The following is a 26,693-nucleotide window of genomic DNA, read 5'->3' on the forward strand; positions in this document are numbered from 1 at the left end:
ACCCTCCTCCAGCCCCACAACCCCCGAGATCTCTGCACCCTCCTCCAGCCCCACAACCCCCCCGAGATCTCTGCACCCTCCTCCAGCCCCACAACCCCCCCCGAGATTGTTAAATCTGTGAGTTGTTCAAGTAATTAATACTCAGACTTAATCAGTAACAATAAAACAGGTCTTTACTGGTTGGAGGTAGGGACTATACATAGGTCTTTACTTCATGCCCACAGGCGGGAACTGAGGGGAGATCAGTACCCACAGTACTATTTATACCCCATGGCCAGGAGTGGTACTGCGTATCACTACGCCCTACAAGTAGTGCAGTCCTGTCCATAGGTTCAAAGTAGCACACATATTACATACACAACATTCCTCCCTTCTTAGCTTTACAGTCATCTCCCCATTTAACATAACGTAATAACCTATATACATATATAACTTCAGGTTTACATAACAGAATAACATAGATACATAGATAACTTCATGTCAAAACAGATCACAGATTCAGTCTCTGCGGAAAACAGTTCACAGATTCAATCTCTGTGGTGTAGTCGGTTCACGTTGCTGGAGTGACTCATTCAATAGTCCTTCCATGGATTTAACAGTTTGAACTTCCGAACTGAATTGGCTCCGTTCGGAGGGACCACGTGTGTGATCTGGTAGAGGTAATAATGGTTCAGATGGGTCATCTTCTGTTTCGACTTTTCCTTTTCTGCTTCTTGGAGACTCTCTGGGCTCCACTGTCAGCTGCCAGCTGCATGCGCAGTTCCTCCTTCTCTTCCTCCTTTTTCCGTAGTAGAGCCACCTTCTCCCGATGTTCCGTAGACTTTCGGTGCTCCTCCATGATTTCTGTATGGTGGGAGTCGAAGTTACAAGTTGGGCAGGACAGGACATAGTAATATTCGGTGTCGTCCTGATCTAGGCCAGCGAGAGGGTCTTCTATTTCCTCCATACCCAGCTGGGCGTTAGCCAGCTTTTGTTCCAAGTCCAGACATCTTTCCTGAAGAGACTTCTTCATGCGTACCTCTTCATCCAGCTTTTTCTGGGCTTTCAGCAAGTCGTTTACTAATGACCTCATTTGAGATTTTACTACTTCAACTTCTTTTGGAGATTGATTGATCGGACTATTCAATCCCTCTACCGGAGCAGCTATTTCAGCGGTCTCTTGTTCTACGTTGACGTGAGTCAGCGTACTTTTGGCATCCAAGGGCTGCTCTGTTGCAGTCATCTCAGTCTGTGTTGCCACCTCAGCTCTTCCAATAACCTTTGAGAGCTCCGAACCCCTTTCGTTTGAATATTGAAGTTCGTGTTCAAGTTTTTCCCATTTCAGAGTCCTGTCCTTCAGCATATGCAGGAGTTGGCTGACCGCTAACTCCTCTGACATCAGACGTTTTGTGTGCTCCTGCTCCATTTTCTCCATCAGCTGCTTCTGTTGTCTTTCCAGATTCTCCAACTCTATATCAAAGAACTCTTTCGTTGCATTCAACTCTTGCTCACAACGGCGAAGCATTTGTTCTAATTGCTGTTGTAGTTTGAAATGGAGTTGAGTTCGAGCCCGGTGTCCCTCAGAAATGGGCACATCAGTAGACTTGCCAGACTCAGAATCCACAGTTAAACTATGTTGTTGTTGCTCAGTGGAATTCTGTGCTGAAACTTTGTCTTTTGCACCTGAGTTGGGCTTACCATCATCCGTTCCAGAGTCTGGGCCGACTATCTTCACCGAGTTCTCACTCGTTATTGTTTGTAGGAAATGCCAGTCCATATTCATTTTCCTAATCCACTCCCATCCTAGTAGTGGAGAACCTCCTTCAGGTATCACATATAAGTCCATTATTTGACTGTCTTCGCCCTTGTGGACCACTGCAACCTCTATTTTCCCGATGGGGTACACTCTTTGCCCCGTGTATGTTTTCAATATAATCCCCGTATCCTGTAGGGGAATATGTTGGAATAACTTTCCGTAATCTTTCTTATTTATGACCGTCAATGCCGATCCAGTGTCCAATTCCAGTTTTACTTGGACTCCTTCTATCTGAAGAGTGACCCAAATTGTCTGGAGGTCTGCACCCTTACCAGCGTTGAGTACTCTTAAGCTAGCCAGTTCATTACAGCTTAAGCTAGCCAGTTCATTACTGCTAGCGTCTAAATCGGACTCCTGTTCGGTCACCTTGTGTACCTTTGCGTATTTTCCTTGCGGTGACTTCTTGTTGCTGGTCTTCTTCCCTGACCTGCATACTCTAGCTATATGTCCAAGCCTACCACAAGTTCTACATTCTTGGTTTTTAAACCAACACTGGTTCTGATCATGCGTTGTCTTTCCACAACGATAACATTTGCCAGAACTCACACCCAATTTGTGTGCACTGAGCTCCGGTGACCGTAGCTGCATTACTGCCGTGCCTCTCGCTGCGGCTTCGTGTGCTGCTGCCATAGTGACCGCCTTCTCAAGCGTCAGCTCATTCTCCTCGAGCAGTCGCTTTTGTGTATCCTGTTTAAATAAACCACACACAAATTTGTCTCGAAGTGCCTCTGTCAGTCCCGTTCCAAACTGGCAATATTTCGCTAATTTACGCAATTCCAGCAAATAATCAGCATTGCTTTCATGCTGTAGCTGCCTTCTGTCGTAAAATTTAAATCGTTCCGCGAGCATCAGCGGCGTGGGGTTTAGATGATCTTTCAGGACAGTAACAATCTCATCGAATGTCTTATCCGCCGGTTCATCTGGTGATAACAGGTGTTTCAATTGCCCGTATGTCTTCGCACCCATTAAATTTAATAATGTTAGAGCTTTATCTTGGTCACGAATTTTATTGGCCTTACAATAATTTTTTACTCTTTCAACATATATGGCCCAATCTTCGAGGTCACTATCAAAGGTGCTAATATTCCCGTGTTTAGGCATTGTAGATTTGCAATTTCTCAGATTTTTTTTTTTTTTACTGCTATCCACGATGGCGGCTTCCCGCTCTTGCCGTCGTCCTCCGCCCACAAAATGGCGGTTTTCCCGCGCTTGGCGGTCTTCACCCGTCCCCCAACGCCGTCTCCCTTCAGCCCCCGAGTGCGGCCCTTATCTTCGCCGCGATCGCCCGAGTGCGGCCCTTATCAGCGGATGCGATCGCTGGATCGCGAAGCGGCTCTCGGCTCTTATCAAGAGATGCGATCGCTCCGTTGAAATGCCTCCCGCTCGAAGCGGCTCTCGCGCCCTATTCCTCCAGCTCCCCCAGCCCCGTTCGTGCGGCCAACGCGGTCGACTGCCTGTCGCGTCGCTGCCCGGCTCAGACAACGGCTTACCCACCACCAAGCTGGAGAAGAAGCTGACGGTCGCCGATGGAGGCTCCGAGGTCAGGATGTCTTCCAGTGGGGTGGAGAGGGTGGAAACCTCTCTGCAACGTCCTGGCTGTGGACGAAGCTGCCGTGGAGTGACTGCCGCAGGGTCCGAATCAGACTCGTCGCCAGTGTTAAATCTGTGAGTTGTTCAAGTAATTAATACTCAGACTTAATCAGTAACAATAAAACAGGTCTTTACTGGTTGGAGGTAGGGACTATACGTAGGTCTTTACTTCATGCCCACAGGCGGGAACTGAGGGGAGATCAGTACCCACAGTACTATTTATACCCCTATGGCCAGGAGTGGTACTGCGTATCACTACGCCCTACAAGTAGTGCAGTCCTGTCCATAGGTTCAAAGTAGCACACATATTACATACACAACAGTTCTAGTTGGCCTTTCATTCATGCCTTGAAATTACTGGTTCTCTACGTCCCTTCTGATGTTTGGCATGATCAAATCCAGCCGGCATCTTAGTCTTCTATTGAAAAACATCATGGCGGGAGTTTGGTTTGTGACCGCATGTGTTGCATTCCTGTACGCCAACAAGAAGTTATCTACCTTATGTTGTAGATTTATGTCTTCATTACCCATGCCCTTTATGGCCTTCTTGAAGGTCTGGACAAACCTTTCAGCTAATCCATTGGTGGCGGGATGGTATGGGGCGGACGTGTAATGCTTAACCCCATTGTTTTTTAAGAACTTCCTGAATTCTTCGGACACAAATTGCGGTCCATTATCAGAACAGATCTGTTCCGGCAGCCCATTCCTGGCAAATATGGTCCTTAATACTGTGATGGTTTTTTCCGTGGTGGTGGAGGACATCTTTATTACCTCCGGCCACTTGGAGTGTGCATCCACCGCGATTAAGAACATTGAGTCCATAAATGGACCAGCAAAGTCGATATGTACCCTTTGCCATGGAGATGAGGGCCACTCCCATGGATGTAGAGGAGCTTGTGGTGGGACGTTTTGGACCTTCTGGCATCCTAGACAGCTCTTGGCCATTTCTTCGATGTCTCCATCGATACCTGGCCACCACACAAACGCTCTGGCTAGGTTCTTCATTTTCACTCCACCCAGATGCCCCTCGTGAAGCTCCTTTAGCACTTTATGCTGGAGTTTGGGTGGAATCACCACTCTGGATCCACACATCAAAGTTCCTCGGCACACTGACAGCTGTTCTCTTCTTTGCGAAAATGCTGGCAACAGTGGTTCACCATGTGCTGGCCATCCCTTCACCGTTAAATCGTAGACTCGTGAGAGAGTCGGGTCATTTCTTGTTTCCTTTTCGATCGTAGAATTTGTTACTGGTAGACATTCCACTATGGTTGAGTGGAACATCTCCACTGGGTCCACTGTAGGCGCCTCTTCTACCGTTGGCAACGGTAGGCGCGATAAACCGTCAGCATTCCCATGCTGTTTTGACCCTTTGTATTCTATGTCATATTGGTGTGCCCCTAGGAAAAGGGACCACCTCTGTAGCCTTTGCGCTGTCATAATGGAAACGCCCTTTTTAGGGTTGAATATGGATACCAACGGCTGGTGGTCTGTCAGCAGTGTAAACTTCTTGCCCTGCAGGTAATGATTGAATTTCTTTACTCCCCACACAAGGCTGAGAGCCTCCCTATCTATCAGAGCATAGTTGCGCTCAGCGGAGGTCAATGATCTGGATGCAAATGCGACTGGCCTTTCCGAGCCATTTGGCAACTTGTGTGAGAGTACTGCTCCAATACCATAAGGGGAAGCATCACAAGCTAGGCGAATAGATAGCGTTGGGTTGAAGTGAGCCAACACTTCCTGAGGTGATCAATGCCTTGCTTTTGTGAAAGGGCTTCTTACAGTCCTCGTTCCACTTCCATGGTACTTCTTTCTGCAACAGAGCATTCAGCGGATGCAGCACCGTGGATAGATTTGGCAGAAACTTATGGTAATAGTTAATCAACCCTAGGAACGACCTCAACTGGGATACATTTTCCGGAGTGGGAGCCTTCACAACAGCTTCGATCTTGTCAGGTGACTTGTGCAGCCCCTCCTGGTCAATGACATGATCACAGTACGAGATCCGTTTCTGAAAGAACTCACATTTCTGGCGATTAACTCGAAGGCCACATTCCTTCAACCTGGTGAGCACCAGTTTCAAATTTGCGAGGTGTTCCTCCTCGTCCTCTCCTGTAATCAGGATATCGTCCAAGTAACACTGAGTGCTTGGAATCCCCTGTAAGACCTGCTCCATGGCCCTCTGCCAAATTGCTGGAGCCGAAGCCACTCCAAAAACCAGTCTATTATATCGATACAAGCCTCTGTGCGTGTTGATTGTGAGATACTGGCGCGACTCTTCCTCAACTTCCATCTGTAAGTACGCTTGCGCCAGGTCTATCTTGGTGAAGTGTTTCCCACCAGACAATGAAGCAAAGATATCCTCAATCCGCGGAAGCGGATATTGCACCGTGTGAATCACCGGATTAACTGTGATCTTGAAGTCTCCACAGATGCGGACCTGCCCCGGTTCCCCTGGCTTGTTACTCGATGAACGCTTCATGACGGGAACAATGGGCATGGCCCACTCACTCCAGTCCACCTTAGACAGTACTCCTGAACGTTCAAGCCCTTCCAGTTCAGCTTCCACAGCAGGTCGTATCGCATAAGGTACCGGTCTGGCTTTGAAAAATTTGGGGTTTGCATGTTCTGCAATCTTGATTTTTGCCTTAATTCCTCTCAGTGTTCCCAGTCCCTGTTGGAACACCTCTTTAGCCTCATCCAATATTCTGGACAATCGTTCAGGTTTGACATCTTTCTTTCCGGAATCTACCGTTATTGCGTTTAGGGAGTGCCAGTCCATATTTATTTTCCTGATCCACTCCCGTCCCAGAAGTGGTGGACCTCCCTCAGGTAGTACATATAAGTCCATTCCTTGGTGTTCTTTGCCCTTGTGTATCACCTTGACTTTTATCTTTCCGATGGGGTATACTTTTTGCCCCGTGTATGTCTGTAATACTATCTCCGTATCCCATAGGGGAATATGTTTGAATAACTTTTTGTAATCTTGCTTATTCATGACCGTCAACGCCGATCCGGTGTCCAATTCCATCTTCACTTGGACTTCTGCAATCTGCAGTGTGACCCAGATAGTTTGTCGGTCAGCTTCCTTATTCACATTGTGAATCCTCAGACTACCCAGTTCCTTGCTGTTGGAGTCTGAATCCGAATTCTGTTCATCCGAACTCTTCTCAGCCACCTTATGTACCTTTCTGCACTTTTTCTGCGGTGACTTTTTGTTGCTGGTCTTCTTTCCTGACCGGCATACTTTAGCTATGTGACCAAGCTTGCCACATTTTCTACATTCCTGGTTTGTAAACCAGCATTGGTTCTGGTCGTGTGTCGTCTTACCACAATGATAACATTTCGTTGTACCCAAAGCCATTTGATCTACGCTGAGTACCGCTGCCTTCAGCTGCATTTCCGCAGTGCCTCTCGCTGCGGCTTCGTGCGATGCTGCAATAGTGACAGCCTTATCAAGTGTAAGATCATTCTCTTCAAGCAGCCGCTTTTGTGTTCCTTCTTTCGACAATCCGCACACGAATTTGTCTCTCAGTGCCTCTGTCAGACTTTCCCCAAACTGACAGTATTTCGCTAGCTTACGCAGTTCAATTAAGTACTCCGCGTTGCTTTCCTCTTTCAGTTGCGTTCTCGCATGAAATTTAAATCGTTCCGCTAACATCAGCGGTGTGGGGTTCAAATGATCCTTCAGGACAGCAACAATATTAGCGAAAGTCTGATCCGCCGGTTTAGCTGGTGATAGAAGATGCTTCAATAGCCCGTATGTCTTTGCACCCATTGAGTTTAGTAAGGTTAGTGCTTTATCTTCATTTGATATTTTATTTGCCTTACAATATATCTCTATGCGTTCTACATACGTGGCCCAATCTTCAACATCGGGATCGAAATCATTGATGTTACCACGCTTAGGCATCCTCGCAATCTTCTTGAGAAAACACAAAGAAATTTTTCTTTAACTTTTTTTTTAAATGGCGGTTTCCCGCGCTTGTCTTCTTCCCCGCCTACTTTCAAAATGGCGGTTTCCCGCGCTTGTCTTCTTCCCCGCCTCCGAAAATGGCGGCTTCCCGCGTTTGCCTTTCTCCCCCGCTGGCTGTCTCTTGTCTCCCTCGCTTGGTCTCCCTCGCTCGGTCTCGTTCTCCCTCGCTCGCTCGGTCTCCCTCACTCGGTCTCGGTCTCCCTCGCTCGGTCTCCCTCGCTCGCTCGGTCTCTTCTCTCTCCCGCTCGCTCAGTCTCGCTCGCTCGCTCGCTCGCTCGGGCTCTGTCTCTCCCGCTGGCTGTAACGGCGATTGCCGTATTGCTGCGTTCGCCCTCCCCAGCGGTTCTCGAATCGTGCCTCCCAGCCCCTCTTGCAGTCCGGTCCTTTCCCCCCCGGCTGCGGCTGAGTTCTCCGCGGTTTTTTTTTTTTCTCCCGCGCAAGCGGTTCTCAGTCGCTGCACCTCGCGGCCTCGGTAGCTGCCCGGCCTTTTTTACCGGTCGCGGTCGAGCTTGCTCTCGACGCTGTTGCATCTCCCAGCCCGCTTGCAGCCCGATCTCTCACACCGGCTGTGTTTGCCTTCACCGCGGCTTCCGTGCCTTACGCTGCCCCAGTCTCAGTGCCTCTGGCCCCGACTTCTGTCCGGCTCTTTTCCCCGGCCGTGGTCGAGTTCTCCGCCCTTATCTCCTCCGTTTTTCCCTCCCCTACTTCACAGTCAACGTGGCCGACTCGCTGTTCGTCGCTGATCGGCTTACCCACCACCGTGATAGGAGGGATGATCCTGCCTGTTGCTGATGGAAGGCTTCGTGTTAGAATTCTTCCGTTGCTCTGCAGACCCGAGTCTTCTCTCAGCAGAATGATGAGGGCGGATGCCTCCTCTCGACGCCCGTTAAACTGCCTTGGATGTATCTCTGCCGCAGGGTAAGATCGTACTCGTCGCCACTGTTAAGTCTGTGTGTTATATTGAGAATTAATACACAGACCACAAGAGTAAAATTTAACAGGTCTTTACTGGTCGAAGGTCAGGGCGGAACTGCCCAATAAATCATTACACAGCACTTATATACCGGTGTGGTCACCACCGGTATTACAGTATACAGCAGCCAAGATAAAGTAGTGCAACCCTTAAAATAGTTCTCTTAAAGGTGGAACGGTTACATACACTACAAAACCGTGCCTAACAGAGGCATGCGATGAGGCCGAGAGAGTTACGTTCAGGCGGTACAGCGAGGCACTCACTTCGAGCGTTCCTGGAGAGTTGGCAGACGCGTAGTTACGTGGAGAACCTCGTTCTAGATGGTAGAGGAAAAGCAAGCAAGCAACAGCCAAAAAGCAAACCCTCAATCCCCAAAGTTCAGCATGTTTATACCCCGTGTAATACACAAAACTGGCTGGGTGGTTCCTGGTTACCATGGTCGCAGAGATGCTAGTTGATTTACCTGGTGCTGTCTCTGCCCTGGATTGGTCATCTTGAAGAAAACAATGGTAGGCCATTACTGTAGATGAGCAGTTCTCAAATTGCTAACTGTTTGTTAAGTTCTTGACTGCTCCTTCATTGAGAGAGTCCAGAGGTGTTATTTTTGGCCTCCAAACCTCATTGTCCATCCAGACATCCCGGCTCCATGGCCAAAGGATGGTTTTCCCCAAATCTCACAAGTTTGAATATGAAAAGTCCCCTGCCTTTCATGATGTCAGCGTTGAGACAGGTCCCATGGCAACCCAAAAGACAGACAGTTCCTGCTATCTTCACAGAAACCAACAGGAAGTCCCTTTTAAAGTCCAAGGGCTGGATTTTGTCAATGGGGACGTGATGGAGGCGGGACTCCCACTTGTTGGGTTTTAGTCCTGCCTCCATCGACTTGTGGCCAACCCACACTATTTTCCCTTGATTGACCTTGTTAAACCCGCCCAGCGGGCTCAGCAGGCCAATTAAGGGGCACCTGGTTACTGGTGACGTCAGCGATTGATATTTCATCTGTCAAGAGCTTTTGACAAATGAAAAATCAGCATTTGACAGCTCTGTGAAGCTGGTCAAACACTGACAGTCTGTCTTCGAACTTGAGTCCTTCTACTCAGACTCAGTTAGAGATCTCTCCAGACCAGAAAGCAGAGGCTGCAGCTTTTGACAGTTCAGCGGCCATTCTGCTTTCTGTGCCGGTGAGCTCAGGGACTCCCGAAAACTGAAGGAAGGAAACCTGCAGGAGAAAGTAAAGGTAAGTAAAACTTATTAAAACACTTTACACTTACCTCACACACTTACCTCTGCACACATGCACCCATCACTCACCTGCACAACAGACATCTCGACCCCTCCAACCCGTTCAGACCGACGGTCCGCCTCGCTAACTTGGCGTGGTTCAGAGCCGTCGGGAAGCCCACACTTCAGGGTTAAAAATAGGGATTAGGCAAAAAAAACTGCGTTAACTACCTGTTAACAGGCAGTTAATTGGCACTAATCCCCTTCCCGCCTCGGAGGCGGCTCCCAGCACAGGTCAGGTACCCGCCTCCTGGGACATTGGTATGGAGGCGGGTTGGGGGCGGGATGGGTTCCTGCCCCCCGATTCTGCAATTTTCCCACCACTCCCGCCTCCCAACCCGCCTCCTCAGGGCTTGGAAATTCGAGCCCCAAAAGTCCAAACTCCATTTTTGAAATGCAGCCCCACGTGCATCTCCAGTTTAAAAAGGTGCATATCCATTTAAAAAGTCCAGAAATCCTTCAGGCCCCTGCACCCACTGATGTTGGCACCGGCCAAAGCCTAGAATAAATACAAGTTGTTGTCCAGTCCAAGGTGAGTCAGAAGGCAACTCTCGAAATGGGTAGGAAATTCTATGCATGTATCTTTGTGTCCATGCCAATGAATGTACTGTATTAAAGTTATTTAAAAGGAGCGATCATCCTATAGCCCTCAAAAGGTTAATGGAGCATTGAAGAGATTGCAAACAGGTTTGGCATAGTCAACACTGCAGAAATAGTTGTGATACTATCATTTTACAACTTCCTGCAGGGTGTCATTGAGATATCCCAGTTAGAGGCTCAAAACACAAAGGTCATAAGATTGACAGCACAATCATACGAAGCCTGAAATCATGTGACCAAATGGGCAAAAAGTCGAGGGAGCAACAAGTGTGAGTTCAAGGAGCGACTCGCAAAACTGCGATTGTTTTCAGTATTCCTTATCAGTGACTCATCCTCACTTTGCATTAGAGTCGATCCACACAGCACTCAGTCCCAGCAGCACAGTGAGTAACCGACCCACAATGTCTGATTCCTCGCTGATATTTACAGTCGATGTGTGTCCCTCTGAGTCACAAGGTCCTGGGTTCAAGTTCCACTGCAAAGACATGAGCACATAATCAAGGGTGCTCCATCGGAGGGGCAGTACTGAGGGAGCACCGCACTGTCAGAGGGGCAGTACTGAGGGAGCGCCGCACTGTCAGAGGGGCAGTACTGAGGGAGCGCCGCACTGTCAGAGGGGCAGTACTGAGGGAGCGCCGCACGGTTGGAGTGGCAGTACTGAGGGAGCGCCGCACGGTTGGAGGGGCAGTACTGAGGGAGCACCGCACTGTCAGAGGGGCAATACTGAGGGAGCGCCGCACTGTCAGAGGGGCAATACTGAGGGAGCACTGCACTGTTGGAGGGGCAGTACTGAGGGAGTGCTGCACTGTCAGAGGGGCAGTACTGAGGGAGGACCGCACTGTCGGAGGGGCAGTACTGAGGGAGCGCCGCACTGTCGGAGGGGCAGTACTGAGGGAGCGCTGCACTGTCGGAGGGGCAGTACTGAGGGAGCGCTGCACTGTCAGAGGGGCAGTACTGAGGGAGCACCGAACTGTCGGAGGTACAGTACTGAGGGAGTGCCGCACTGTCGGCGGGGCAGTACTGAGGAAGCGCTGCACTGTCGGAGGGGCAGTACTGAGGAAGTTGTGCTAAATCTTTATAAAACACTGATTAGTTCCCAACTGGAGTATTGTGTGCAATTCTGGGCACCACACTTTAGGAAGGATGTCAAGGCCTGGGAGAGGGTGCAGAGGAGGTTTACGAGAGTGGTTCCAGGAATGGGGGACTTCAGTTATGTGGAGAGACTGGAGAAGCTGGGATTGTTCTCCTTAGAGCAGAGAAGGTATGGGGAGGTTTGATGGAGGTGTTCAAAATCATGAATGGTTTTGAAAGAGTAAATAAGGAGAATCTGTTTCCAATGGCAGAAGGGTCGGTAACCAGAGGACACAGATTTAAGGTGATTGGCAAAAGAACCAGGGGGGAGATGAGGAGAATTTTTTTTATGCAGCGAGTTGTTGTGATCCGGAATGAGCTGTCTGAAAGGAAGCAGATTCAATAGTAACTTTCAAAAGCGAATGTAAGGGGAATAGTTTGCAGGGCTCTGGGGAAAGAGCAGGGAATGTGACTAATTGGAGAGCCCTCTCTCATAGAGTCAGAACAGGAACGATGGGCCGAATGGCCTCTTTCTGCGCTGTATGATCCCGCAACAAGGGATGGGCAATAAATGCCAGCGACGCCACATCCTGAGAATGTAAGAGACTGGGAGTAACTGTGAGAACGGGTTTAAGAAAGGGAGAGACCGGGGCCCCTGGTGAGGAATGTCGTGTCCAATGACAGTCAATGAGCGATGGGCATCAGTTGAACAGAGAAACCAGACCTTCATGGAAGTCCTTCTGAGTAGGACTGCCATTGCAGATACGGATCCCCATGGCCCCCCTGATGTGCAGCAAGGTGCTCTCCAGCCACTTGCAGGCGCGGAGGGGGACCTGACCCATGAGAGGGAGGTTGGTGGCAGACCTCAAGGAAGTTGGGGTTCCTCTCCAAGCGCTCACACTTCCATGCCACTGCAAAGCCCTCGGTCAGAGCCCCACCGGAGTCCACACCCAAGTGAGATAGGCGTCTCAACCCCTGCACAGCCGCAGGAGCAGCAGACTGTTGACGAGCCCTCACAGGCTCGCCACCCCAGAGGACGCCCGCCAAATGTGTCGAGACAGGAGCAGCAGCAAAGTGAGCAAGGGGCCTCCACATCTGCTGAAGCCACAGGGGAGGCACCACGTAGGAGCACGTGTAAGAGGAAAATTCTGCACAAGTAGTCACAAGAATAGTCACTTGGGTGCAATTTTGTGTTTACTGCAAAAATGCCATCACTTCGGTAATGTACATAAAATTTCTGATGGCAAATGTTGCAGTTGTATCGTCTGTCATTTCGCTATTGGGACTTTCACATTGAGGCCTTAAGCATAGTTGCAACTGTCAGTATGGTGGTCAGAGTGCTAGGAATCCTTTGGTTCTGGGCCATTGTCAATGCTCTGGTAAGAAACTGCGAGGCAAAAGTGTTTGTTTGACTAGGCTAAGCAAATCTGGCCAGGATGAGTGCGTCCCTTGCATCCCAGGCAGCAATGTTGTTGCGCGCTGGCGCCTTCTGGCCTGTGCATCTTCAGGTGGGTGAGCAGCAGCTTGCCGCTCCTGTTGATGCTCCTGCTGTTGGTGCTGCTGTTGTTCCTGGTTCTGCTGCTGCCGTGGCTGGTGCTCGAACTCGTCTAATGCCCAGATGGGAAGGAAATAAATGGCTCCCATGCTTCTGGTATATGCCTCAGTTGAGGAAGCGCTGTGTGAAGGTGGCGAGAGGGGTTTCCCAGGAGGTCACACTGGAGATGGGTGTCAGGCTTCAACCTTCCACAGGTGTGGTTATGCCTTCTAAAAGTTGCCCCAGACCTGAGACCACAAAGTCCTGCCACCTACAAATGATGGCTGATCAAATCTCCTCTTTAATGGTTGACCTGCAGGTGATAGTCAGCAATCCAATACTGCTCCCGCCAGGTTTCACCATCGTGTTTCCCACCAGGTGTTTCACGTGGGAAAAGGGTTAAATTCGCAAGGGCCTTTCAAAATAGGATTACAGAGGCCATTTAGTGGTTGTTAAGGGCCTTAAAGACCAGTCGGGACCATCAGACACGACTGAGTTAAAATTGCTCGGAGTCAGGAACCAGGCGGGGCGGGGAGCCCGCCCGCCAGTTTTTGCGATTTTAACCCCCCACACGCCTCCAATCCTGCCTCCACGGCTCAATGAAAATTGAGCCCTTAGTCTTTTGCCTTCAGTGCGAAAAGACAGAGGCCTAGAAATTCAGTATCGTCACGTTTGGGGCGTTATAGTCGAGCGGGCGCAAAATTTAGCGCCCGGCGCAAATTATCGCCACCTTCAGCGAAATTGGCCTGCTTCGCCCCAGGAGGTGCTTGGAACGCTAAAGCAGGCGCTGCACGACTGTCCTAAGACGCTAAGCCGGAGAAGCGAGGCGCTACCACCAAGGGCGGGCGCAGCGCAGGTGCGGCCAGTTAGCGATTGCAGGCAGAAACGCTGGCACCGGTCAGCTCTTAAAGGGGGAGGGTCGATTTGGATTGCAGCCACGCCCTGCACATTGGAGCCCTGATTCTCGGCCTGGACAGACCTGCTGCCACATTCTTAAGCCTAGGACCATGGAGAGGGCCAGGGAGCGAGCACAGCGGTTCAGTGAGGGGGCCCTGCAGGTTCTGGTTGGCGCGGTGGAGCGCAGGCGATCTATCCTGTTTCCAGACAGTGGCAGGAGGCCGCTGCCCAACGACTATCGCAAAGCTTGGAGGGAGGTGGCTCACAGAGTGACCTCCAGCAGCATGGTGCCTAGGACCCCTGTGCAATGCAAGAAGAAGTTCAACGACCTCACTCGGGTCGTCAGGGTGAGTGCCCTTTTCAGAATCCTCTTCATCCCTGCATGTGCACCTCACTTTATGGCCAAAGGGTCCTGAAAGCCCCAATGCCCAGCCCTCATCCAACACCTATGGGCATTTCATGAAACTCACACGCACATTCACCACTTTACACACTAAGGGCTATTCAACCATGGGAGGCAGTGCAGCCAAGATCAGGGCTTCACACTGTAAGGGCTATTTGACCATGGGAGGCAGTGCAGCCAAGATCAGGGCTTCACACTACTCAGAGCCCGTCCTCTCTCTTGCAGGCCAAGCTGGCCCATAATAGGAGGCAGCAGCAACGGACCGGGGGAAGCCGGCCTCGTCTTAAAGACTTCAGCGATCTGGAGCAGCGAGTCCAGCGCATTATGGCAGGCCGGATGATTGGCCCCATCACCACTGGAGATGCCGACCCCGTTCTGGACAGCAATGGTAAGGTCACCACCTTTTGACCTCTCTCCTTCCACTTGTGCCTCACACCAGCATCCTTTGCCACTATCGAACCAATGCAGGGCATTGCAGCACTCATGCCTCCCTCGCTGCCGCCCTGTCCTCACGCTAAAGCAACTCTTGCACTTCCCTGCTTTCAGATGGTGAATCGCCAGGTGAGGAGGCGGGCCCTCAAGCTGCCACTGTGAGTGAATCTGAAGGCGAGGAGGAAGAGGAAGCTGGACCATCAGTGCCACCCTCAGCTAAGGCAGCCCATGGCCATAATGGGGACTCGTCTTCCCTGGAGTGGAGCAGGGGGGAAGGGTCTGAGGAGGGTGAAGCTCCGGGGCCCAAGAAGAGGTGCGGCTCCTCGCTGAAATGGGTGCCCAGGCGGAGCACAGGCACACTGAGCTCATGGCTGCAGTGGCAAGGATGCCCGAATGCATTGAGTCACTGGCAAGGAGTGTCCAGGACTTCGGGGCAGCACAGGCCAGGAGTCTGCAGGACTTCGGGGCAGCACAGGCAAGGAGTCTGCAGGACTTCAGGGCCGCACAGGCAAGGAGTCTTCAGGACTTCGGTGCAGTACAGGCGGCTGCCACACAAGTGCTTAGTGGTGCAATGCAGTCAGTGGCTGGTCTCATGCAGACACGGATTGAGGCCACACGAGCACTGACTGCTGCCAACTTCGCTGCATCGGGCACGAATCGCCGGGGCCCTCGCCGCGCCGCAGAAGGCCAGCAGTCTGTGCTTCAGCAGATTGCTCCGCATGCTGCAGTGCTGCCTCGTGGGAGTGCCAGTGTCTCGTCGGACCAGGGAGTGGCTGTCCTCTGTCAGGATGGCAGCATTCCTGCTGCCAGCACTGTCACTCCTCCACTGCAGCTGCCACCACCCGTAGGACAGACTGCTGCCGCCCATGCAGAGTTGGAGCAGTCAGCAGCCGGGCCCTCCAGGCCCAGAGCTGGTCCAGGCCGTACCTCAAGGGCATCTGCAGTCTCAGTTTCTGACACTCAGCAGCCTTCCCCCAGCCTTGCTGCAGCCACTGGGGTCCCATTGCGGAGGAGCTGCAGGGTGGGAAGGGGCGAATCTTGCAAGCGAAGCAGATCACCCTCGAAGGGCAAAAAGTAGGAGGTGTGGCAAAATGCTGTTAAATGTTTTAGTGAAGGCCGGGGATCGTGGTCATTTTTTGTTAACTCTTTTGTTCATTGTCTCCAGGTTGTGAGAGCCAGTTATGTGACTGACTGCTTTTTTTGGGGTTTCTCTCTATTATTTTGTCATGCGGGAAGGGCACACAGTTTGTTAAATAAAGAAGTGTCTTTATTCAGAATGTGCATGTTTGCCCTTTGAACTATTTGTTGCCTTGACCGGCTCAGGGTTTGCGGAACGGTTCCATTCATGTTCTTTCAATGGCACAAGCCATTCCCTCAGAGGGGGCCTAGAACCGACTTGCTATAAGCCGCTGACGGACGGCCCTTGCACTTTGTGCCTCCCTCCCGTCTTAGTGCTGCTGCTCCTCCTCCTCCTCCTCCTCCTCTGCTGGTGCTCCAATGCCTGGTGGCAGTGGCTGAGTCCTGAGGATTGCCAGGTTATGCAGCATGCAGCACACAACAATGAAATGGGAGACTCGCTCAGGCGAGTACTGAAGGGCTCCTCCAGAGTGGTCCAGACAGCGGAACCGTTGCTTTAGCACGCCGATTGTGTGCTCAATGATGTTCCTGGTCGGTTGATGGCTGTCATTGTATCGTTCTTCAGCAGGGGTGCTGGGCGCATGGAGTGGGGTCATCAGCCAGGTGCACAGAGGATAGCCCTTGTCCCCGAGAAGCCAGCCTCCTGGGTGAGCCGGGGCTTCGAAAAGGTCTGCCACAGAAGTCTGCCATAGGATGAAGGTGTCATGGCTGCTGCCTGGAAAACGGACATTGACAGCTAGTATCAGCTGTCTGTGGTCACACACCAACTGCACGTTCAACGAATGGAACCCCTTCCGGTTGCGGTAATCCTCGGCATTCTCTTGAGGCACCCGCAAAGCCATATGCGTGCAGTCAATGGCACCCTGGACCTTGGGGAAGCCTGCTATTCTTGCAAATCCCATTGCGCGGTCTTGTTGCTTGTCCAGGGTCATGGGGAAGGAAATGTACTGATGTCTCCTTTTGAAGAGGGCATTCATGACTTGGCGGATGCAGCAATGCACCGCGAACTGCGAGACATTGGCAATGTCCCCAGTAGCGGATTGGAAGGAGCCGGTGGCATAGAAGTTGAGAGCCACTGTCACCTTCACTGCCACCGACAGAGATGTCCTGCTCCTCAGTTGAGGCTGCAGATCTGGCTGAAGCAGGTGGCAGAGCTCAGTGACCACCTCCCTGCTGAATTGAAGCCTCCGAATACACTGCTCCTCAGACATGTTGAGGTAGGAGAACTGCTGGCGGAATACCCTGGGAGGGTAAGGCCTCCTGTACCGACGCCTGTTGGCCCTCCTCCGTCTGGCCATGATTGGCACTCTCTCTCGGCGTCTCTGAGCCCTCTCAATGTAATGGAAAAACCCAACGTTTCCACCCATTGCAGCCCCCATAGTATGTGGCCACTCAAGGTTATGCCAGTGAAAAAGTAAACCAACTACAAAGTTCTGGTCAGAAGCCAGAAGTACCTGTGCGAGCGCTGACTCAATGCAGAAAGCTCTCTCCCTTTGTCTCTCTGCAAATCCCTCTCTCTCTCACAGAAGGAGTGGTCCAAAAATGGCTACCACAAAGAAGCCAGGAAGAGCCCCCTTTAAATAGCGCCCCCCCAGCCCCACAGCGACTGGGAACCGTTCCACTCAACCAGTCGCTGGGAGCGACAGGCGGAAAGGAGGGGGGCGCCACTGAATGTCCGGTTCGGGGCGCCCCAAGTGCGTTGCACCATGAAATGACATCAGGATCTGCGCGCGCAGCTGAGCGGGCGATGCGGTTTTGCGTCGCCGCTAAATGTCCGCGCAATGTCGCAAAAGGCGCCGGTCTCGCCGCGCCTGGGCGCTAGCCGCTTCGCGCCCCACTTATCGCCCTCTTAAGGTGCTAACGGCTGGCGCTAACAACTGAATTTCTCCTCCAGAGTCTATGTTAAATGGAGCACTGGGGTTGCTTCCCTGATGGGCTGCTCCCGGTCTGTCACGGCCCGCAGAGGGAGTGCTGCTCGGGAGGTGGCCCCTGACGTTCCAGCCATTGATTTTAATCAAGGCCTGAGGGTCCACAAGTTCCCAACCAGCACTCCCTGTGGTCATCACAACTCATCGATTGGCCAATCAGCCCCAATGTGTTGATCAGGAAAGAGATATAGGCCTAGAAATTCATCTCGGGCGGTGACGCAAGGCGTGCGGTATCAGATCGGCGGTCCGTTATACACAGCGCCTGATATTCAGCTCCACTGCAGTCACATTTCTAGGCCATAGGGGTTTATATTATTATTCTTTCTCGGAATGTGGGTGTCGCAGGCAAGGCCAGCATTTATTGCCCATCCCTAATTGCCCTTGAGAAGGTGGTGGTGAGCCACCTCCTTGAACCGCTGCAGTCCGTGTGGTGAAGGTGCTCCCACAGTGCTGTTAGGGAGGGAGTTCCAGGATTTTGTCCCAGCGACGATGAAGGAACGGCCGATATATTTCCCAAGTCAGGATGGTGTGTGACTTGGAAGGGAACTTGGAGGTGGTGGTGTTCCCATGCGCCTGCTGCCCTTGTCCTTCTAGGTGGTAGAGGTCGCAGGTTTGGGAGGTGCTGCCGAAGAAGCCTTGGCGAGTTGCTGCAGTGCATCTTGTAGATGGTACACACTGCAGCCACGGTTATAGTGTGTAGATCTATAAAATCATCAACATTGTGCTTAGAAAGAAACACTTGCAGTTATATAGCGCTTTTCACGACCACCAGACGTCTCAAAGTGCTTTACAGTACTTTTGAAGTGGAGTCACTGTTGTAATGCAGGAAACACGGCAGCCAATTAGCGCACAGTAAGCTCCCACAAACAGCAATGCGAAAATGCCCAGATAATCGGTTTTTGTTATGTTGGTTGCTGCAGTAAAAATACAAGTAACCCACTGGGTAACGCGATAGGCGGCCATTCGGCCCATCGAGCCTGTGCCGGCTCTTTGAAGCAGCTCTCCAATTAGTCCCACTCCCCCTGCTCTTTCCCCAGAGCCCTGAACATTTATCCTTCAAGTATGTATCCAATTCCCTTTTGAAAGTTATGTACAGCTCCATCATATCCTTCCTGCTCTTATATTCTATGCCTCAGCTAATGAAGGCAAGTATCCCATATGCCTTTTTAACCACCTTATCTACCTGTCCTGCTGCCTTCAGGGATCTAGGTACATGCACACCAAGGTCTCTCTGATCCTCTGTCCTTCCTAGGGTCCTACCATTCATTGTCTATTCCCTTGCCTTGTTAGTCCTCCCAAAATGTATCACCTCACACTTTTCAGGGTTAAATTCCATTTGCCACTGTTCTGCCCATCTAACCAACCCGTCTATATCGTCCTGTAGCCTGAGGCTTCCCTCCTCGCTATTTACCACTCCACCAATTTTCATGTCATCTGCAAACTTACTGATCATACCTCCTACATTCATATCTAAATCATTAATGTACACTACAAACAGCAAAGGACCCAGCACCGATCCTTGAGGTACACCACTGGACACAGGCTTCCAGTCACAAAAACAACCTTCAACCATCACCCTCTGCCTTCTGTCACTAAGCCAATTTTGGATCCAATGTGCCAAATTGCCCTGGATCCCATGGGCTCTTACCTTCTTGAACAGTCTCCCATGCAGGACTTTGTCAAAAGCCTTACTAAAGTCCATGTAGACTACATCAACTGCACTACCCTCATCCACACACCTAATCACCCCCTCTCAAAATTAAATTAAATTGGTTAGACGTGATCTCCCCCTGACAAAGCCATGCTGACGATCCTTGATTAATCCTTGCCTCTCCAAGTGGAGACTAATTCTGTCCCTCAGAATTTTTCCCAATAATTTCCCTACCACTGATGTTAGGCTCACTGGCCTGTAATTCCCTGGTTTATCCCTACTACCCTTCTTGAACAATGGTACTACGTTAGCTGTTCTCCAGTCCTCTGGCACCTCCCCTGTTCAAGTATATCGCAATCCCCCGGCCTGATTTCTATGCCTACATCGTCCTTCTCCATAGTGATGCAAAATATTCATTTAAAACCTTACCTACATCTTCCGGCTCTACACACAGATTGCCACTTTGGTCCCTAATGGGCCCTACTCTTTCCCTGGTTATCCTCTTGTCCTTAATATACTTATAAAACACCTTGGGATTTTCCTTTATTTTGCCCGCCAGTGTTTTTTCATGCCCCCTCTTCGCTCTCCCAATTTCTTTATTAAGTACCCCCCTGCACTTTCTATACTCCTCTGGGACTGTTTTTAGTCCTTTGTATCTGCCAAAAGCCTCCCTTTTTTTCCTAATCCATTCTCTTATGTCCTTTAACATCCAGGGTTCCCTGGGCTTGTTGGTCCCACCCTTGACCTTTACAGGAACATGTTGGCGTTGTACTCTCTCTATTTCCTTTCTGAAAGACTCCCATTGCTCTGATGTGGATTTTCCTACAAGTAGCTGATCCCAGTCCACTTTGGCCAGATCCTGCCTTATCATATTAAAATCAGCCTTCCCCCAATTTAGAACCTTTATTTCCGGCCCATCTTCATCCTTTTCCATGACTACCTTAAATCTCACCGAATTATGGTCACTGTCACCAAAATGCTCTCCTACTGACACTTCTACCACTTGCCCAGCTACATTCCCTAGAATTAGGTCCAGTACCGCCCCCTCTCTTGTAGGACTTTCTACATGCTGGCTCAAAAAGCTCTCCTGGATGCACTTTAAGAATTCCGCACCCTCTAAGCCTTTCGCACTCTGACTATCTCAGTTAATATTGGGGAAGTTGAAATCCCCTACTATTATTATCCAATAATTTCTACACTTCCCTGAGAATTGCCTAAATATCTGTTCCTCTATCTCCCCCTGACTGTTTGGGGCCCATAGTACACTCCCAGCAAAGTGCTTGCCCCCTTTTTGTTTAAGTTCTACCCATATGGCCTCATTAGAGGAACCTGTTAAGATATCATCCCTCCTTACAGCAGTAATTGACTCCTTGATTAATATTGCGACACCCCCTCCTCTTTTACACCCCCCTCTGTCTCGCCTGAAGATTCTATACCCCAGAATATTGAGCTGCCAGTCCTGCCCCTCCCTCAACCTTGTGTCTGTGATAGAAACAACATCATACTCCCATGTGTTCATCAACACCTTCAATTCATCTGCCTTACTTGCAAGACTCCTTGCATTCAAATAAATGCCATCCAGCCTTGCCATACTCCCTTGTGCCGTTACATATTTGCTCTGCCTTCCAGGCTGACTTGTTTTTTCCTCTATATTTGGCTGTGCATCACATCCTACTACAGCTCCACTCCGTATCCCATCCCCCTGCCAAGTTAGTTTAACCCCCCCCAACAATACTAGCAAACCTCTCCGCAAGGATGTTGGTCCCGTTCCAGTTCAGGTGCAACCCGTCCGACTTGTACAGGTCCCACCTTCCCCAGAAGCAGGCACAGTGATCCAGGAAACTAAAGCCCTCCCTCCTGCACCAACTCTTTAGCCATGCATTCATCTGCTCTATCCTCCTATTCCTATGCTCACTAGCACGTGGCACTGGGAGTAATCCAGAGATTACAACCTTTGAGGTCCTGCTTTTTAATCTGCTACCTAGCTCCCTAAATTCTTGTTGCAGGACCTCATCCCTCTTTCTACCCATGTCGTTGGTACCAATATGAACCACAACCTCTGACTGTTCGCCCTCCCCCTTCAGAATGCCCTGCAGCCGTTCAGTGACATCCTTGACCCTGGCACCAGGGAGGCAACATATCATCCTGGAGTCACGTCTGTGGCCACAGAAACGTCTATCTGTTCCCCTTACGATAGAATCCCCTATCACTATTGCTCTCCCACTCTTTTTCCTCTCCTCCTGTGCAATTAAGCCACTCGTAGTGCCACGGACTTGGCTCTTGTTGCATTCCCCTAAGAAACCATCTCCCCCAGCAGTATCCAAAACTGTTGGAGAGGGAGATGGACCCAGGGGACTCCTGCACTACCTTCCTAGTTCTTTTACTCTGTCTGGTGGTCACCCATTTCCTGTCTGCCTGTGCACTCTTTACCTGCGGTGTGACCACCTCATTAAACGTGCTATCCACGAAGATCTCAGCTTCGCGGATGCTCCACAGTGACTCCAGCCGCAGCTCCAGCTCCGAAACGCAGATTTCGAGTAGCTGCAGCTGGAGACACTTCCTGCACACTTGTTCACCCTGGACACCAAAAGTGTCCCTGACTTCCCACATAGCACAGGAGGAGCACACCATGGTGCCGAGCTGCCCTCCCATGTCCTACTCTTAATTTACTCCCTTTACTCCCTTTAAATTAAAGAATATTAAATACACTAGGGCCTAGAAATTCAGTATAGCCAGTTTTGGGGCGCTAACGTTAGCGCCTGCCCGACTAAAGCGCCCGCCCCAAAGTTGCGCCCCCTTCGTCGAAATTCAGTTGCTTCGCCCTAAGAGGTTGCTGGAGCGCTAAAAGAGGCATTACATGACTATCTTTAGGCGCTAAGCCGGCGGTGCAGAGGGATAGTGCCGAGGCGGGGCGCAGCGCGGGTGCGGTCATTTTTTGATTGACAGCAGACCCCGTGGCGCCGGCCAGCTCTTAAAGGGGGAAGGGACGATTTGGTCTGCTGCCATGCCCTGCACACTGCAGCTTTCAAACTAGGCCTCAACACTGCTGCTGAGGCCAAGGAGCCATGGCAACGCATGATAAGGCCCGTGAGCGTGCCCTGCGCTTCTCAGAGCGTGATCTGGATATCATGCTGACAGCATTGGAGAAGAGGCGCAGGATCTTGTTCCCAGACAATGGCAGGAATCCCACCCACCACGTCTACACCAAAGCCTGGAGGGAGATCGCCACCAGGGTGTCGTCCTACGGCGATGCCCCCAGGGACAAGGTGCAATGTCGGAAGAAATACAATGACCTGACCAGGATTGTCAGGGTGAGTACCCTTTCCACTCGCCTCCTCATTCTTGCATGTACACCTGACATGATGGGCAAAGGGACCTGAAAGGCCTAATGGGCAGCCCTCAGCCAGCAGCTTTGGGACAGTCATGAGCATCAATTGCACATTCTGCACTTTACACACTGGCCAAGCTATTCCACCATGAGAGGCAGTGCACACTACATCACGGCTACACTCTGGCCAAGCTATTCCACCATGGGAGGCAGTGCACACTACGTCACGGCTACACACCGTACTTAGAGCCCGTCCTTTCTCTTGCAGGCTAAACTTGCGAATAATCGCAAGCGCCGCGACATCACCGGGGGAGGCCGCGCCAAGTTCCAGAAGCTCACTCCCCTGGAGGAGCGCGTGAGTGGCCTCATGGGAGGCCGCGTGATTGTGCCCAGAGCGTGCGGAGAAGCCGACCCTCCGCTGCCCGGCAATGGTAAGGACCTCGCCTTTTGGCCCTCTCTCGTCGCACTTGCACATCCGAGCTACCTCCTTTGCCACTGTGCCACCAATGCGCTGAATGCTACCAGTCATGACTCCCTCGCTGGCGCCCTCTCCTCACTCTGAAGCTACTCTTGTGCCTTCCTGCTTTCAGCTGGTGATGAAGAGCTCCCTGAAGCTGCCAGTGACAGCCCCTCCGAACAGGAGGAGGAGGAGGAGGAGGAGGAGGAAGAGCAACCCGGACCATCAGGGGAGGACTCAGGTCCCGCAGCAGAGGGCGAAGTGTTGGACACGTCTTCCCTGGACGAGAGCCTGAAGCAACTTTCGGAGGGGAGTGCAGCTGCTGGGACCAGTGGCGTCCAGCCACCCAGGAGGGCTGCGGGTGGGCCGCGGCCTTCCCCCCAGAGGGGGGAAGGATTGGAGGGGATTGCAGTTGCTGCAGACATTCGGCGCCAGCAACGTGCCAAGGGTCGCCTAGCTCGGACCCCTGCTCCCCAGCGGGAGAGTCCCGCCTCCAGTCCGGCCACCTTCACCTCGGAGGAGGTGCGCCAGCTGGAACAAATGGCTGAGGATTCGGACCGCCGCCACACAGAGCTCATGCAGGTGGTGGGACAGATGCCTGAGGCCATCGAGTCGTTGGCGACCAGTGTGCGGGAGTTTGGGGCATCAAATGCCGAGAGTGGCCGGATGATGATGGAGGTAGTGGAACGGATGCCTCCGGCGATGGAGTCGCTGGTTGATGCCGTCAAGTCAGTGGCGGATGTGATGCGGGCGCAGACCAGGGCAACCGGGGCACTCACTGCTGCCACACGCGCTGCCTCAGCCAGGCATCGCCAGGACACCCGCCGCGCTGCAGCAGCACAGCGATCCGCCCTTCGGCTGATTGGTGCGGATCGTGCAGTGCGTGCTCGGGCGAGTGCCAGCGTGCGACATCACCAGCCAGCGCCTCCAATACGCCAGCTTGCCCACATTGCGCCATCCGTCGCCGCCACTCCCCCAGTGGAGCGTCAACGGCAAGCGGCTGGAGCTGATGGTGGGCATGCACATGTGCGCCAATCAACAGCCGGCCCCTCGAGGCCCAAAGCCCGTGTAGGCCGCCCCCCAAGGCCATCTGGCGGAAGGACATCTGACCCTCAGGCGCCTTCCCCCAGCCTCGCAGCAGCCACTGGGCAGAGCTTGCGGAGGAGCAGCAGGCCGGGCAGGGGCGCCAAAAGGCGGGACAAGGTCTCGCCCTCGCGGGCCACTAAGTAGAGGGTGTGGCCAGCTTTCATTTTATATGGCGGTGGACATCTTTATTTTGCCCATGGTTGTTTTGTTTATGGGTATGTTTTTTGCGTTAAGGCCGAGGTTGAGGCCTGGTTTGTTCAAATGTGGAGTTACTCCTCCCCAGGTTGTGGGAGTGAGTCGTTTGTTGCACTTTTTGTGGGGGCCGTTGATTGTTTTTGGGATTCATGTGGGAAGGGGTTTCATTTTGGTCAAATATAAATTTATCTTTATTCAGACAGTGTCCATGGTTGTTCTTGTTAGTCTTTGTTGCCTTCGCCAGCTGAGGGCTTGCGGAGCGGCTGCATTCATCTTGCTTCATGGCCACAAGGCATTCCCTGACAAGGGGCTTAGAAGTTACGTTCAATAAGCTGGCGACGGACGGCCCTTGGACCTTGTCGCTCCCTCCTGGGAACGTACTCCTCCGCCTCCTCCTCCTCCTCCTGCTCCTCCTGCTCCTCCTCCTGAGGTGGTGGTCCAACGTCAGGTGGCAGTGCCTGAATCCTGCGGAGAGCCAGGTTGTGTAGCATGCAGCAAACTACGACAAATTGGGAGACCCGTTGCGGCGAATACTGCAGAGATCCGCCGGAACGATCAAGGCAGCGGAACCGCTGCTTGAGGACCCCAATAGTTTGCTCGATGATGTTTCTGCTCCTTTGACGGCTCTCGTTGTATGCCTCTTCAGCAGCGGTCCTGGGCGCGCGGAGCGGGGTCATGAGCCAGGTACACAAAGGATAGCCTTTGTCCCCGAGTAGCCATCCTCTTGGGGGAGGCTGTGCCTCGAACATGTCACGCACAGCACTCTGCCGCAGGATAAAGGCATCGTGGCAGCTGCCTGGAAAGCAGGCATTGACAGCCAGGATGCGCTGCTTGTGGTCACACACCAGCTGCACATTGAGAGAATGGTAGCCCTTCCGGTTGCGATACTGCTCGCCATGCTCCAGAGGTGCCCACAAAGCCACATGCGTACAGTCAATGGCGCCCTGCACCAAGGGGAAGGCCGCGAGTCTAGCAAATCCCACTGCACGCTGATGCTGGCTCTCCAGGGCCATGGGGAAGGAGATGAATTGGCGTCTCCTTCTGAAAAGGGCATCGGTCACCTGGCGGATGCAGCGATGCACGCCGAACTGGGATATGTTCGCTATGTCCCCAACAGCGGATTGGAAGGAGCCAGTGGCATAGAAGTTCAATGCCACCATCACCTTCACTTCCACCGACAGAGACGTCCTGCACCTGAGCTTTGGACGCAGATCTCTGCGAAGCAGGTGGCAAATCTCTGCAACCACCTCCTTTCGGAATCTCAGCCTTCTTACACATCGCGCGCCACTCATGGTGAGGTAGGAGCGCTGCTGGCGGTATACCCTGACTGGGTAAGGCCTATGTTGCCGACGCCTGTTGCCCCCTCTGCCTCTAGCCAGGGCTGCCCCTCTGACCCCGCGTCTGCGAGCCCTACGCACATGGCACTGCAACTCCGCGTTGGCACCCCATGCAACCCCCATCAAATGCTGGCAAACAGTCAAATTTCCAACAGGGCACTTGCAGCGCTTTGGCCTGAGTCCAAAAATACCTGAGCTATTGCTGCACGAAACCAGTTAGCTCTCCTCCTTGTTGTGTGTCCAGAAATCCGTTGCACAAGAGTGTTTGCTGCAAAATGGCTGCCCTTTATACTGCAGGGTACGTGCCCTTTAATTTGCGCTCCCCGGGGCCCGCGTCGGCTGTGTTGCGTTCCATTTTACAAACGCTCTGGCCGCCAGCCGCACAATGGGGCGGTCCGACTGAAGTTTGGAAACGGGGCACGCAAAGGGCGTTGCACAAGGATGTGACGTCATTTTCTGCGCGCGCAGCCGGGCGGGCGCTAAACTTTACGCCGGCGCTAAGTGTCCACTTAATTTGGGGCGAGGCGCAAACTGCGCTGCGCCCGGGCGCTACACGCATAGCGCCCGAAATTCACTTCTCTTAAGGCGCTAACTGCTGGCGCAACCAACTGAATTTCTAGGCCTAGGGACCTTACTTCACTTTAAACACTACTTACTCTAAACTAGAGACCTTACTTTTACTTTAACGACTGGACTGTAGAAACACTCACCAGGTCCGACTTACCAATCAGCTCCTTCCCTGGTTGTGACGTCACTTTAGCGGTTTCGCAGTTGTTGTTGTTTGACTGCTCCCGCTCTCGGACTCTCTCCTTGGTGTAAAGTAAGAACCAATTCCTACAGGGTGAAAAGTTAGGGAAAACAAAGGCGAAGCAAGGGAGCTCCTCCTTCCACTCCTCACCTAACTCCCTCACTCACCCAACTCGCAGCACTCTGTTTAAACCACACTTCAAAGCCTGTTTTTATAGGCCCTGAAACAAAGGAGCTTGCTGAGCTCAGCTACAGGAGAACCAGTTTAATCTAGTTTC

General features: G+C 52.0%; 1 protein-coding gene across 2 annotated transcripts in view; it reads left to right on the forward strand.

The window, feature by feature from the left end:
• Positions 1-10,453: 10,453 nt before the first annotated feature.
• Positions 10,454-26,693, forward strand: part of LOC147116849 (alanine aminotransferase 2-like) — a 269,062-nt gene continuing 252,822 nt past the window's right edge. The window contains exon 1 of one of the 2 annotated variants that reach the window (XM_085987256.1): positions 10,454-10,595. The gene's annotated coding sequence lies outside the window, so the exon portion shown is untranslated. The remainder of the gene's footprint in view (positions 10,596-26,693) is intronic. The other variant, XM_085987253.1, reaches the window with a different exon arrangement.

The sequence above is a fragment of the Somniosus microcephalus genome, chromosome 5 (genome assembly GCF_052327205.1).
Source record: "Somniosus microcephalus isolate GS21.2 chromosome 5, FLI_Smic_1.0, whole genome shotgun sequence".
NCBI lineage: Eukaryota > Metazoa > Chordata > Chondrichthyes > Squaliformes > Somniosidae > Somniosus > Somniosus microcephalus.